At 42.9% G+C, this 12,301-nt stretch overlaps 1 protein-coding gene across 1 annotated transcript in view; it reads right to left on the reverse strand.

Moving 5' to 3' along the window:
* TOX (thymocyte selection associated high mobility group box) overlaps positions 1-12,301 on the reverse strand; it is a 526,628-nt gene that overhangs the window by 353,067 nt on the left and 161,260 nt on the right. The gene's annotated exons all lie outside the window — the stretch shown is intronic.

Genomic DNA, 12,301 nt, shown 5'->3' on the forward strand with positions numbered 1-12,301 from the left:
AGAGGAGAGATTCGCCGACCTATTTTTGGTCGTGGTACTTTTCAACACCGGATTTTACATCACCAGGGTTTTTTTTTATTCTGGGGGGGTTCGCCCCCCCAGACACCACCTTACTATTATAATAATACCCCAACAAAACACCCCCCAAAATAAAAAAAATAATAAACGGGGTTTTGGCGATGTAAAATCCGGCGATGAAAAGTACCACGACCAAAAATAGGTCGGCGAAATGCGTGTATACCCTCTGAACACCCACGAGGAGGCAGGAGCAGGCTTCAGGCTTCAAAATGAAAGCAGGGGAACAGCAGGGTAACAGCCCGACCACCTCAGCAGCACAGATGCGCTCGTTCAGAAAGCCATTTCTGTAATGTGGCTCTGGGTCTCTGTGCTCTGGACACTGCCACCTGTTCAACGTTCCCCCTCCAGTTTGCCCAGTCAGCTGCATTGCAGCACTCCCAGTGGATTATAAGAAATATAAATATTTCAGTCCAATTTTGATTCCTCATTCCTGAAGGGAGGGCTAGCTCACAGCTGACAAACCCCTTTATGACAGAGAACTCAATGGAAGCTAGGATAAGGGCCCGAGTGGGAGTAAGTAAAGGGAACCCATCACAGGTCCTGGGCACGCCAAAATGCTGCAGGATGCTGCATTTATGGAGTTTGTTGAGTATTTGAGGTCAAACACATAGGAAAGAATTTGGTAAAGGAGAAAAGCAAGAAAGCCTGAGCGACAAGAGACAAGGAGATTGGAATTTCAATTGGAAGCAGGTGATGTGGAATCTCTGTTAAGAATGCTTTTTGCAGATGGGAATGAGTGCAGAGGACATTCTCAAGACAGACCCACTTTACCCGAGATGGATCTTGGGAGCAGGTGGACAGTCTGAAAGGATGATCTTACCTGGTGATGCTGTCTAAAGCTGGCTGATGTCCCTACCTGCCCTAGATCTTTGAAACACAAAACAAAAGGGAGTATAAAGATACCAGAGTATTTAGGAAAATGTCTCAAGAATGAATTAAACCTCAAATGGAAAGTAAAGGTATTTTGGAGGAACCCCGGTTACAAGCTATATCAGTGAAAGGAAAAATATAATAAAATATAGTACCAGGCATATGGGCTTTGTGATTCATACTGAAAATGTAAACCCTAGGTAGCCGCACCACAATAAAGCTTTGTTCCAGCAATTGGGATCTCTGGAGGCCTTAGACATCACAAATTGAAAAGTGGAAAGATATCCGTTTATTGGTGTCTGCCACAGCATTTAAGTAATTGAAATGTATTCCTTAATGAACACATGGAACTGGGGTGTTTTGAGGGTGAACCTGCTTTCCCAAGGATAGTGAGAGTTGGGTGCTGATGTCTTGGCATCCCAAAAAGAAACAGAATTCCTGAAGCCATGTTGTTCAAAGATTTTTGCAACTAATTACATTTCTCAAAACAAATCCAATTGTATCTATGCCGAAGCTAGGAACCAATAGACTGTCACCGATAGTGTCTAACATTTTAGATTTGAGTTAGCCCTAGAATCGGAGAACCGTATGCAAGAATAGATAGTGTTCTCAAATGGCAAGACTGGTCAATTGTTTCAGTGCTTGCAAAGGACATTGTTTTGGTTCCAGCTTTGTATGTACAAAGCAAAAGTATGCAATTATTGGATATAATCGTCATTTGCATTTGTTTTTCTATGTATGGATGTGTGAATTTCAATGAAAAGATTGGTCAGATAATGACAGGAAGGTTGCATTCTTCCTTTCTATAGAAAAGATTCCTTTATTCATTTAAATATTATAGGTCATTCCCCCAGCGTTGTAAATTAGAGAACCACCTTTGACTCCTTCATTTACTATTTTAAATAAAATGAAGTATTCATATTAAAAACAAACTGTTTCTTGTCCCAGATCGTGGGGTGGGATTGTTGCATTGGGATGGTGGGGGGGATCAAATTGGTGTAATTCGCCCGTAAAAAAAGAATCCTTAGAAAATGAAATATCGTCATAAATAGAAGCCACTTACATTTACCCTTTTGAGACCACATACATATGCTCCCTCTGTGTCCAGAGCGGACATACTATTATTTGTGTTACATCTTGTTCATGCATCACATATGACTAATGTACTATGATGAACGGAGGATAGCACAGGGGCAACGCGCTGGTCTTGGAAGCAAGACCAAGCAAAGCAACGGAGGTTTGAATAGCGGATCCGCGCTTGGCGGAAGCGCGTTATAAAACAACCAATTAAATTCAAATAAGTGCTTCAAATCAAGAGGCTAGAAGGATCTGCTGTTGAATATATTCACATTTCTCATAAAATGGCAAACCACATTCTCAAATGGACAAGCAAAGCAGCCTATGAGACAGATAATTCATAAAACGATATTTTTTCTCTATAAAAGAATTGCAATTGTCTGAAGGGAGGGTTAAACAAGTTTGACTTTTGCGAAATATGTTTTCAAACAGATTGGTTTCCCTTTCACAGTTATATAGCAGAAAAAAAAGATTAATTATGTTTCTCTCTGACATTTCCTTTCGTTTTACCATTTTCAAAATAAACAAGTCTTGAAGGCGACACATTTCTGTGGCAGTCCAGTATTAAGTAATGTAATAGCCTCTAGCAAACAGACAGGTTTATTAGCAAACAACTAAACCGAACACAAAATCTATAACTCTAATCTTTTTAAAATAATTACAACACCTTTAAAGTCTCACCAGGAAAACACAGGGGAAAACATACCGAAGATAGAAAAATACTCCAGTAATTAAAGCAGACAGAAATAGGGCATCTAAGCAACCTTCGACTTAATCCACTTCAAACTCTGAACATGGCATACGGATACATGCACATTATTGTTGCTATGCAATACAAACATTGCTTTGCTGTAAACACAATCCTAAGCAGGAATGAATAATTACCAGAAGTCCAGGAAAGAGGTCATCAATAGACTCCCCATCCCAAACCCATTAAACAAATGTCAGGCTGTCCGTAATTCAGTGTTGCACAGAGTCCTGTATTACATTTTTCTTCGGGAAATTAACCTGCAATCAAGTATGAAAAAGGGCAAATAAATCACATTCACAATTTAGGCCCCATAGCTTTATGTACCAACTTGGAATGCATTACATTACTAAAGAGCCTTCTTGTTGAAAATCTTGAATGGTCACCGTTTCATCTTTTTTTACTAAATGCAATTGATATGTTTTTTATGGTGTGCTCATACAGCAATAAACCCCTTGTTTGGGGATTGACAGGGGTGGTTTCAGCTCACCAGCCAGAGTTTAACCCCTCAGCAAGGGCAGCAGGCCACTACCACCATGGCAGATACCAACCATAGGGATTATTGCTATTAACTCCCCAGAGCTCCATCTCGGGTGGTATGCTCTTTAGTTTTTGGAGGGCACTTGTGCACACAATTTCCCTACAAAAAGCTACAAACAAAGATGGTCAACATGGATCATATTAAAAGGAGCAAGTCACTTTTCTATTTCTATGTTAACCATGGATGCAACAGCAATGGGAGGTAAGTTGTGGGATTGGTGCATGGGGGATTGTGGCCAAAAAGAAAACAGATGGCCCTTAGAGAAGTGGCACTGGAGGCCAAAAGAGAATGTAGACAATGATTGTAAATTAAGGCCAACATTCCTGCGGCTCTCCCCTGGGTAGTAATTGTCATATGCATGGGTGTCGGTGACAATGGGATTGGCACTTGGCAAAAGGCATGGGTAGTGCGCCATCTAGAGGATGGCAAGGTGTGTTCATGATTAACAGTAGTGGATAGTAGGAAGTCAGAATTGACAGTCTTCTTCAAGGCAAGGCAGCTCTCAATAGCATGATGGTTTCTAGGCAGTGTGGTTCACAGTTGGGCTGTATGGATGAAAATTGCAGCCAGCGGTGCGGGTTATGTTGATTAAATGGGACAATGTACAGCCTGGTGTCTGCCGACTGGTTTTGAGACAGTACTTAAAGTCAGTACTTCATCAAGAATAGCTACCCAGGTTTTTTTGTAAGAGCCTGTAGGCCACACAAAGGTGTTTGAATTATATGTGCCTGGAGGTGGGAGTAGTACAGCCTTATTTAGGTAGGGCTAACATTAATCTTCCAAGTAATTTACATTAGTAAATCTTCTTTTAATTTTGGATGAGCTGCAGGTATTATGGTTAATTCTGGGAGCAGAACAGTGGTGTAGCTGAAGAAGGAGGCAGCCTAGTTGTCACTGCCACCAAGTGAAGATGATAGTTATGGTACAGGAAGAATATGTTTTACCTCGTAACATGGAAACAATAAGCCCGAGACAAATCTTGATTTGATTGAGGCATCATGGTCTACTGTTTGGAGAACCTAATAAAACATGTTGGGGAAGGGCAGGGTTTTCACACAATGTAATAAGCTGAGTGACAACTACATGGTTCTGTAGTAAACCTACTCTAGGGGTCCCTGTGGTCCCATACAGTACAGGGAAAACTCTAGTAAACCACACATGTTCTGTATGGATCACCCTAAATGGAGGTGTAAATATGGATAGATCTGCCTTCAGATGACCAACCTGGTCTAGATAGGCATCTTATATTTATTTGACAAATAAAATGTGTATTTGATTTTATGGTAACGTTCATGTAAGGAGACATACATATTTACACAAAGACAAAACAAAGTGGTTCTACTTCAAGACAAACAGACCTCCACAGACTCATAAGAGATAAACACTTCGATTACAAACATACATTAAACTAATACGGATACGTTACTTTTATATATAAAATGCATTAAAGGTAGATGGGTGCTAAAGCCAGCAACAATATTAATGTGAGTAATATGTTGGAAACCTAGTTGCCTCAATTCTGCTGTGTCTTTCCTTTACAGTAAAATGTTGTAAAGCAAAGTATGCACGTGCGTCGGCGCCTGGAACTAAAGTGCTGCCCAGATACACCCGCCATGGTGGGAGTGTAGTGATCATGCAACGAGTGGTGGACCTGGTAACAGAATACCTCAGGTCACTAAGAAAGTGCTAATCTATCATATACATTCACTACCCCATTGAACTTTTGTGGTTTACTAATTGCATGGTTATGTGCATGTTTGTCATGAATAGGAATGATCATCATCAAGAGGTGAACAACATGGCAAGGCTGCAAAGTTCTCGGGTGTGCCATAGCAGTGGAATAGATAGTCTAGTTGCATTAGAATTAAAACATCTAGTTTAAGAAGCAAATCATAACTCCCTTCTGAGATAAGAGTTGCAGACAAAAGGCAAAGTCCAGAGTGTTCTAGTTAGCACACATTTTGCTGCCATCCCGCTCATGCCTTGCATGAGCCATAACTAGACAAGGGCTGACTCCATATCACAGGAAGCACATAAGTATGCTTTAAAGGCAATTGATGGAAATAAATCTCAATGTTATCCCACAACTGATGAGTTGCAGTTCTTAGAAACTGGTCTAGTTGATGGATCTTCTTGGCATATGGGTGTGTTTTTAGTAGAGGTAGTACAATGGTGTATTTGAATGCCATTTGACCATTTCTGAATTGAGTGCACAGTGTAGAGACACCTACAGGATGCACTGGACCAGAATATAGTTTGAAAGGTGCTGATCTGGAAACCCAGATGGTGTCTAGGATGGGGTCTAGGAGAAAGCCAAGCAATGATTGTTTGATAAGCTGTTAATTATCTTCGGTGTTAAAGAATGGACAGCTTGATGCAGGCGAGTGTGTTGGGGCACTGCTTTGTCTAAGAAGGTGGGAGGGGTAGCGAGAAAAGGAGAGGGAGAGCATGAGCGAGAGTAAAAGAGTTTGATTTTCTGTTGAATCAAATCCACCAGTTTGTACAGTTCTTGTATTAGTTTAGCAGCTAAAGAAAAGCTGTTTGAGACATAACTGGAGTGACCCATGTGCATGTCGAACTGGCCGAGCAATGTGGTCGCACCAACCCAAGTGATCCCCTTCCTGCTTCTCCTGCAGATCAAAAAGGTAATCATGACACCAGATTTGCTGGAGCCGGATGGGAGTCATTTGACACCAGCCTCAGAAGACGCAGAGAATGGACCCTGGTAGCCACTTTTTATGTTACATATGTATTCATTTATAAAGCTTTTCATGCAACTAATTGGGCACATCAGCGTGCTTTGGGCAGGCGTACAGAGTTGGAGAACCTATCAATAGAGGATCAGACCCCTAGTTAATTGGAGGGTAGTTGTCTGCACAGTCAGCTTTCACAACAAGGAAGATTCTTTGGGAAGACGTTGATGCAGAATTACATACTTTGAGGGTCCACCAAGAGACATGAAAGTGATTTTGTCTTAGATACATGGCTGATTTAGGAATAGCAAAAAGGAAGATGACCCCAATGCTCTGTGTTTCAAGTCCAGCAGTCATTCCTAATGTATTTGTAAATACTGAATATTAAAGCTACAGTCAAAATAATCCAATTAGAAAATAAGAAAATCAGGCACAAAATGATAAATCAGACCATGGTAATTATGTGACGAAGAGGGGTTTTGACTTAATGAGGTCATGAGAGGTATGGTTTAAGAATATGTTCAGATAATCTTCCAAGGAAATCTAGTTTATTGTTAAAGTTGGTTTGGCTTCGCCAAGTCGAAAATTGTGTCTGAAACATAACACAAGTTTCCGGTTTTATAGTCTAATTGCAGTACAGCTGCAAATTAGGACTTCATGCAAACGTTCCAGGGAAAAACGACCAAACAGCTCATGGATTGTAGTAAACAGGTTAACACAGAAACTGGTTTCTCAAATTCTCCTTCGTCAGTTTGATTAAACAAAAGAAAGGCCCTTAACAGTTATGCCATGTGATCCAATATTTATACTGCTCCAATCGGGACTTCAATGCTTTTTCTTAGGGGTCAAGGGCTCTGCATATTTGCATATTAGGATTTTTAAACATGCCTTTTGATTCTTTATTTTATGTGTAAGAAAGGTCAGTGAGGGGATCAGGTCTTGCGAGAAGCCAAGCCCCCGCCACACTCGAGATACCAGCATAGACTGTGCGTGGCGGACCCTGCATTACGCCATTTAGAGCGTGGGCTCTGCTGGAAGCACAATCAACCTGGTGCTCCTCCTAAGAGAGAAACTGAGAGACTCACAAAGTACCCCAATACATGTATATATGTTCACATGTTCAGGAGTACGCATCCAGCCTGTATATAATTGCTGATGCAGTGAAGTAACTTTGCTCAGCAGAAGCAAACTGTTATAGAGGTTAATAAAGAGATCAATCTTACCACTGCTTAGAGTGATCATTTGAGGACACAACATAATTGGGGACGAGGAGCAAGACACAAAACACGCTGTGTACAAGATGCAAGGTGTGGTGCCACTCCCAGCCTTCTTGCAATCTCTAGGTAGGCCTGCTATTTCTAACGTATTTAGAAGCCATAGGAGGTGCCGGCTATGCTGCAATAAGGAAGACGGCCATGCTACTAAACGCACTGGACGTCGAAGGTCAGATAATTTTTTCTGGTTAGAAGCCTGAAATCGTAGAAGAGGACGGCGATGATGTTTATAAAGAGGCAGTGAGGCGGATCATTAAAGGGTTCTCCAGCTAAGAGAACACAATGGTACGTAGGATTAGATTTTACAGTAGGAAGCAAGAACTCATTGAGCCAGTTGGTGATTACGTAACTAAGATGAGGGAATTGGCTGCGTTATGTGCCTTTGGGGATACTGCTGAAGGCAGGATTTGTGACATGCTCAAAGTGCACACTAACAGGAAGGTGCAAGATACATTTATTCTGGCGAAAGAGCTGCCATTAGACAACGTTTTTCCAATTGCGAGGGCAGTGGTAGAAACATTGTGCAGAGTCAAAGAATTGGCGGGATGTGTGCCAGTCCCTGACATGCATGTCGTGCAGTTCAAGGGAGAAGAGACAAAGGTCAGTCAGAAATTAGAGCTGAGAAAGGGAGAAAAAAAGAGAATCCCTGAAATGTCACAGGTGCAACAGCACCTGCCATCTTGCGAACAACAGAGGGCCCAGCCAGGAGTAGGGAGTGTTCAAATTGCAGGGGTTTTGCCCACATAGCCTGCAAATGACAGGGTAAGAAAGTGGCTGTGTCAGTGACAAATGAAGAGTCGATGGGTGGTGAGTCTTCGGATGAGGACGGGCGACCTACCATAATAATGGTAAACTGCATGAAAGCCAGAAATCAGAAACAACACTGCATCATTAAAGTAGATGACAATAAGATGAGAGTAATGGCTGACTCGGGGTCGGACCCACCTATACTACTGACTCGCACGTGCAAAGACATGGTGGGAAAGAACAAGGTAGAGGTGAAGAGGACAAGGCACAGACCAACTGTCTTTGGAGGTATCACTGTGAGCCTTTTGGGGTACATCCATGGCACGACTGAATTCAAAGCCAGGGTGGGATGACCAAGCGAAGTTAGACATCAGATTGAACCCCAGCACGGTGGACCAGGCACGGTCGGTAAATACAGGAGGAACATCAGTGTCCACAGAGGAATTTCCTTGATTTTCCGAAAATCCAGGGAAGATAAAGAACTATGTGCACAAAATCATGTGGAAACAAAATGTAGTTCCAGTAAAGCACAAATTGGGACTAGTGCCATTGACAACAAGAGGAGCTGTGCAGGCACAATTAGAAAGAATGTTAAAGAAAGGTACCATAGAGACTGTAGAATCATCCGAATGGCTGAGCCCAATGGTTCTGATAAAAATAGAACAGCACTCGGGAGACATCAGGGTTTGCATTGATTTGAGTAGTCAGAACTTGGAGGTGATCACGGACAGCTCCCTTTTCCCCAGCATCAACAAATTGATCCTCATGATTAAGGAGGGCAAGGTGTTTTCCATACCAGATAGGAAGGAAGCTTGTCATTAGATCAGCCTGCATAAAGAATCTAGGGCCCAGACAGCGTTCATAACGCCATTTAGCACATACCAATTTCCCTGCATGCATTCAGCCTTTCTGCTGCATCTGCATTCCAGCGAATGATGGACTCTCTGCTATGTAATATTGGTAATGCGTCTTATTTTCAAGACATCTTAATCTATGCGAAAGATGTTGAAATGCATGACATTGTACTGCAGAAAGTGCTCACCAAGGTTCAAGAAGCTGGAGTGAGGTTGCGCTTTGACAAATGTGTGATCAAAGCCAAATAAGTAGAGTACTTGAGGTATACAATTTCGAGAGAGCGGATCAGCCCAAAAAGGAACTTGTTACACGCCATTGGGAAAGCCCCAGCATCATACAAAGAAGAATTGAGGTTGTTTTTTGGCATGGCTCAATATTATGCCAAATTTGTTCCGGAGTTCTCAGAAACAACAGCACCAATGAGGGATCTGCAAAGGAAAAGGTGCCGAGTATGACTGGCGCAAACAGCAACTGAAGGTGTTAGACAAAGTTAGGAGTGTATTGTAAGCACCCCACGTCTCCAACCCTTTTACCGATTATGGAACACCATCATTACAGCGGACACCAGTGCGTATGGCTTGGGAGTGACCCTAACCCAGAAAAAAAGCAATGCTGAACTTAAGAGCGCCCAAAGCATTATCACAGGCTGAAAATAACTATTCCACTGTGGAAAAGGAAATGTTAGCATGCACCTGGGCAGTAGAACATTTCAGGACATATGTGTGGGGCACGAAATTGAGTTAGTAACTGACCACAAACCATTAATGCACACGTTGAGCCCGGGAGGGACAAAGACGTCCACGCCCGACTGGCCCACATTACATCCAAATTGCAGGAGTACACCCACAAAATTGTACCTATTGCGGGATGGAAAAATGCCCAAGTATACTGCATGTCCTGATTACCTGACACGAGAGACTCAGCAACCAACTCAAGGACGAGTGTATAGTGGCATTCATCGCAGACCTCAGAAGTAAAGAGTTTCTAGAAATGAGCGAGAGTGATTGGAGAAAATTGGTGACGATTCAACTATTGCAAAACTCACAGAATGGGTCAGGAAAGGATGGACGGAGGAGAGAATGTTTCATACTAGAAAGTGGCTGATGAAATATTTGAGATGGAAGGGTTGTTGATGAGAAGGTACCATGTCATTCCCCCACGCCCCGTAGGGGTGGGGAAAATTATGTACAGAGCTCATGCAGTACACCTGAAACACTTGTGTACAAGCACAATATACAAAAAAATGTATAATTTCATTTCATGATGAGATGGGTAAGAGAATCCTAGTGGTGGCCTGGCATGGATCAAGAGATACGAGTCATGATGGAGAGGTGTCATGACTGCCTTAATAGCGACAAGAGATTGAAGGTCAGACAAGCACCACCAAATCCCAACCCAGATATCTAAAGCGGTATGGCATAAACTGGAGCTGGACTTCATTGGTCCCCTTGAAGCAAGCAATGTTGCCGGAACAAAGGTACGAGTAGTCATGGTCACTATCTTTCAAAATGGGTAGAAGCTGAATTTGTGCCAGACATCACAAAGACCCTTGTCGTTGATGCGTTTACAGCAATATTCCAGAGGAAAGATTTGCCCAAAGAAATTGTCACAGTCAACCAGGTCCAATTAGCCTGCTGAGAAATAGAAAGATTCATAATGGATAACATAATTAAACCAATGAAGGCATCACTATATTATCCCAGGCCAATGGGCTTGTCAAAAGAACCAATAGTTTCATGAAGCGGGCGTTACAACTAGCCACAGCATCGGGAATGAACTTGTACAGGACGTTCAAGGAAGCCATAGCAGCCCATCGCCTGAGCCCCATCGTGTCTCCTTTCTGCATGCTCCGGGGGAGAAGAGCAGCATCCACATTGGTACCTCTGTGGTTGTCAAGAGTGAGGGAGGATGACACAGTAAATATGGAGGAGGTGGTCTGGAGGATAAGGAAAAGCAAAGAGCAAATGAAAGAATGGAATGACAAGAGAAGAGCAGTCCAAAGGAATGACGTTCAGGAGGGCCGACTTGGTCAAATTTAAGTTGCCTCATAAGGATCTTACAACAGGATCCAAGTACAGCAACCCCGCCAGAGTAATGCAAACAGGTACCAACCAGGACAGGAGAGAATGTAACACAGAGTTGCCCTGTTCGAGAAGAGATCCAAGAAGTCCAATGAGTTGGAACGGCGACAACAGGTGCCCAGAGAAAGAGATCGATCTTTTTCTTTTTCCACCCCCCAACCCCACTTACCTTCTTCTCTGTCTTTCGGGAGCAGGCGTGATGGGAACATTTCTGTTCCCAGCGCGACCGCTCCCGATGGCCCCCATGGAAAGGGAAAACGGACTCAGTTTTCCCTTTCCCGGCTGCCATTTTCTTGGTCGTTTTTTCTTTTCCGCTCTGGCCTATATCTATGGGCCCCGGGGCATTACCTGACTCGGTAATGCCCCCGCCACTTGGGGCATATTGCTTAAAAAATACCATCTCGGTAATCTTCATTACGCTGTGCACCAGGGTTTCTATACCCCTCAAAATGCATGCCCATGAAAGCTCATTTGGTGGCCCCACATCCAGCCTCTCACATCTAATCAATAGTGGCGAAAGTCCAGGTGTTGCTGGAGGATGCGGGTGGCAGGTGTTGATGACAAGACAATGTGAAGAACAGTGATATTTAGCCTTGGGGCCGGGCGAGGGGTTGCAGAAGTCACAGTAAACCGATGCTGCCATCATCCTTGAGAGTAATATCTCTCTACACCATCATAGGCAGAGAGGTTTGAAGGCACAATATGTCACAGCGATTGGGATCTTGGTCCCAACGCCATCATTTGGTTGACAAAGATTATAGACAGCAGCAGCCATTTTAGAGAAAGAGTGGCTAAATTGTTGTGATAATGACTCCTGGATCTACTAATCTGAATCTGCAATTCAATGCAACCAAAACCTAGCCTTACACAGGGCATTAAGTTTCAAATATGAGGAAGAAATAAAGGGGCATTTAGAACCCATGCACGCCCACTTGATACTAAGATTAATTGTAGTGGGGGGCATGACACGTCACAGAGGTAAGGTTGCCCACTTGAAGAGGAACTTTGCTTGAATGAACTTAATGATCTTAGGATTCGGCTACAGGCCTCATTTGGGGTGTCTGTACCATGTCCTTACATAGGAAGAGGGGTGTTGTAGCTAACAGGTGCAAGTTTCCCATGTGATACAGTTCTAAACAAAACTTAATAAATGATTACCCAACAGAGCCCCGCCCCCACCATTAATATAACATACCACATTATGGTTAACTGTTGCCAGTAACAAACTTCTAAGATGCAACGATAACCCCTGGGACACTGCTGAACCACATCTGGCAATTTGATAGTGCTCCAGGTTCTACCATTTGAACCCACTTCTAATTTAGCTAAGAACCTGA

The sequence above is a fragment of the Ambystoma mexicanum genome, chromosome 5q (genome assembly GCF_040938575.1).
Source record: "Ambystoma mexicanum isolate Mex_15411 chromosome 5q, UKY_AmexF1_1, whole genome shotgun sequence".
NCBI classification, from domain to species: Eukaryota; Metazoa; Chordata; class Amphibia; order Caudata; family Ambystomatidae; genus Ambystoma; species Ambystoma mexicanum.